This window comes from Apaloderma vittatum, unplaced genomic scaffold (genome assembly GCF_000703405.1).
Source record: "Apaloderma vittatum isolate BGI_N311 unplaced genomic scaffold, ASM70340v1 scaffold35106, whole genome shotgun sequence".
NCBI lineage: Eukaryota > Metazoa > Chordata > Aves > Trogoniformes > Trogonidae > Apaloderma > Apaloderma vittatum.
This window is the reverse complement of record NW_009721811.1, coordinates 3,361-6,103: the sequence shown is the minus strand read 5'-3', so window position 1 is coordinate 6,103 and position 2,743 is coordinate 3,361. Positions and strand designations below refer to the sequence as shown.

Here is a 2,743-nt window from a genome sequence, read left to right as displayed (position 1 = left end):
TTGGCTGTCACGAGTTGGCCTGTGTAGTGCCCAGGGCTGTGGGGCCATGGAGGGGAAATCTGGGCTGGTTCTCAGCTGCACACCTTGGCTTGTTGGTCTAGGAGTGTGATTCTCGCATAGAGTGTTCTAGGTCCTGGGTTCAGCTCCCAGAGGCATCCTCTTTTTGGGCACCCATGGCCAGGCACACACGTTGGGATTGGGCACAGACAGCATGACACTGCCTGGCAAAAGGGAAGCCCAGAAGTCTCCCCAGCTCAGCAGGCCCTGCCAACATTTGCCCCAAGACCTTTGGGGACGGAAGGCACAGTACTCCCACACTCCACAGTGCCCAGGCAGGGGCATTCCTCCACAGGTTGCAGGTGCTGGGAACCAGCCCCAGGACAGCCATGCCCGCAGGCAGCCAGGGCTTTTCTGCAGGGCCTGCGTCTCTGCCAGGCCCACAACCAGCAGGGAGGGGATTCAGGAAGGCAAAAGGACATGGAGATGCTGGGGGTCAAACGCAAGGCCTCTTATGTGCAGAGCAAACACTCCTGCTGAGCTACACTCCCACTGCATGGGCAGGGCTGGGAGCCTGGCCAAGCCCCTTCTCTCTCCATCGCTGCCCTACTGCCCACCGCTCACCCCGCACTACCCCAAGGTAGGGGTTCGTACGTGAAGTGAGAATTATACCTCCAGAACAATGAGCAGGGTGCCGTAGAAGGGCAGGAAGCCCCTGCTTGAGCTCTAGCACTCATGGATCTGGTTGGGGTGGGATGGGAGCTGGGGAAGCTCTTTTTGATCCTGATGGATGTCTGCAGCTGGGAGGTGCCCCCTGCACTGCCCTGGCTGTGGGATTGACACCTGGACATGGCCACAGGCTGTAACTGCCCTGACTACAAAAGCCAGGAGCAGCAAGGTGGGCAGCAGGATCCCTAGATGTAGATGGTCCACAGAGCAGGGGGATGTAGCTCAGTGGAAGAGCGCTTGCTTCGCATGTAAGAGGTCCTGGGTTCAATCCCCAGCATCTCCAGCTTTTGCCTCCTCAAACCCATCTCCTCCCACAGGGCACTGGTGGTAAACTCCCCTTGAAGACATCCCCAAAGGACATCACCCATGCCATGGCCTCTGGGCAGAGCTTCCCACTGGGAACGTGGCCCTGCTCTGCCACCCCTGACCAGCCCCTTCCCCACCCAGGGCTGGACCAGCTGAGCTGTGTCTCTGCCCATGGGTCACTGGGCAGTGCTTTGCTCCTGGCAATGGTGGGACTGTCCTTGACAGGGAGGAGATGTGGCAGAGCTGGGGAGGTGCCCTGTGCTGGGCAGAGTTGTCCTGTCTGTGCCCCCTCCCATGAGGGCTGTGCCTGGCAGTGGGTGCCCAAAATTAAGGTTTATCCAAGGCGTGGTGTGGTGGTGCAGGGTCCCCCCACCAGTACCCAGCAGAGAAGAAAGGGGAGCCTCCTAGAGCACAGCTGTACCCTTCCCACTGCTCTTTTACAGCATGGGGCTCCCCCTGGGCCCCAACTCCATCCAGTCATGGGCAAAATCTCTCGCTGTGAGCAGGATTCGAACCTGCGCAGGGAAACCCTATTGGATTTCAAGTCCAACGCCTTCACCCCTCGGCCATCACAGCCCCTGACATCTCCCCTTGCTTTGCCCTGGGGTCTGCCTCTAGGAAGAAAATGTCCCCAGCCTGGTTTAGGACCATCTGCACAGTTCCAGTACACTTTGGCAACCCCACTACCCACATGTGGCAGGGTGGGGAGAAAGGAGTATCTGAGGTATTTACTGAAGGCTGGGAAAAAATCCAGGTGCAGCAGAGAGCCTTGCTGCAGGCAGGCACCAAAGGGAAGCATCCTCCACTAATGCCTGGGGAGAGTGACTTCTGGGGAGGCAAAAGGAGGTGGAGATGCTGGGGGTTGAACCCAGGGCCTCTTACATGCAAAGCAAGCGCTCTCCCACTGAGCTACATCCCCCTGCCCATGGGAGAAACTGGGGGCAGGGACAAGTCCCCTCGCTCCCCTACCACTGCCCCACTGCTCACCCTGCTCTGCCCTAGGGGCCCTGACCCCAAAACCAGACCCTTGGGGCACACACACCTTGGGGGTTCAACCTGCCCACACCCAGGACGTGGCAACGGCCCCACTGCACTGGGCACCACTGCCCTGGTGATGCCATGGTCCCAGGCACCAGCTAAGGAAGATGACTGCCTAAAAGAAGGGCTCGTCCGGGAATTGAACCCGGGACCTCTCGCACCCTAAGCGAGAATCATACCCCTAGACCAACGAGCCAGGGTGCTGCACCCCATTGCACCCCCAGGCTGTGTGCCCCACATTTTTTGTGGTTGGTGAGGTTGGTTGATGCTGCTTTTTGCCCCTGGCACAGCCTGGAACAGGGAAGCCCACCTTACTGTGCCCAGGGTGTGGGGCCAGCATTTGGAAGCGGCCACAGCACATACCTGCCCTGTCTCCAGTGTCTGTGGCGCCAGCTGGACCATGGGGGTCAGTGGGGACCCCCAGGCACAGCCCTACCCATGGGCAGGGGGATGTAGCTCAGTGGGAGAGCGCTTGCTTTGCATGTAAGAGGCCCTGGGTTCAACCCCCAGCATCTCCACCTCCTTTTGCCTCCACAGAGCCCCTTCCCAGCCAGCTGCAGGGTTGGCAGAGACAGCCAGGACCCACAGGAAAGCCCTGGGGCTGCCTGTGGGCACACCAAACCTAGGACTGGTGGGACAGCAGTGGTGCATGGTGGGCGCACTGGGTGCCTGT

The 2,743-nt window shown here is 60.0% G+C and overlaps 5 non-coding genes across 5 annotated transcripts; 2 read left to right on the top strand and 3 right to left on the bottom strand.

Annotated features, from left to right (window-relative positions):
- The first annotated feature begins 937 nt into the window (after nucleotides 1–937).
- On the top strand, nucleotides 938–1,009 carry TRNAA-CGC. Its single transcript has one exon. It is a non-coding gene; the product is annotated as a tRNA-Ala (tRNA).
- A 517-nt stretch (nucleotides 1,010–1,526) lies between these two features.
- On the bottom strand, nucleotides 1,527–1,608 carry TRNAS-UGA. The gene has a single exon. It is a non-coding gene; the product is annotated as a tRNA-Ser (tRNA).
- Nucleotides 1,609–1,879: 271 nt separating this feature from the next.
- Nucleotides 1,880–1,951, bottom strand: TRNAA-UGC. The gene has a single exon. It is a non-coding gene; the product is annotated as a tRNA-Ala (tRNA).
- Nucleotides 1,952–2,194: 243 nt separating this feature from the next.
- TRNAP-AGG lies at nucleotides 2,195–2,266 on the bottom strand. Its single transcript has one exon. It is a non-coding gene; the product is annotated as a tRNA-Pro (tRNA).
- A 250-nt stretch (nucleotides 2,267–2,516) lies between these two features.
- On the top strand, nucleotides 2,517–2,588 carry TRNAA-UGC. Its single transcript has one exon. It is a non-coding gene; the product is annotated as a tRNA-Ala (tRNA).
- Nucleotides 2,589–2,743: the final 155 nt, after the last annotated feature.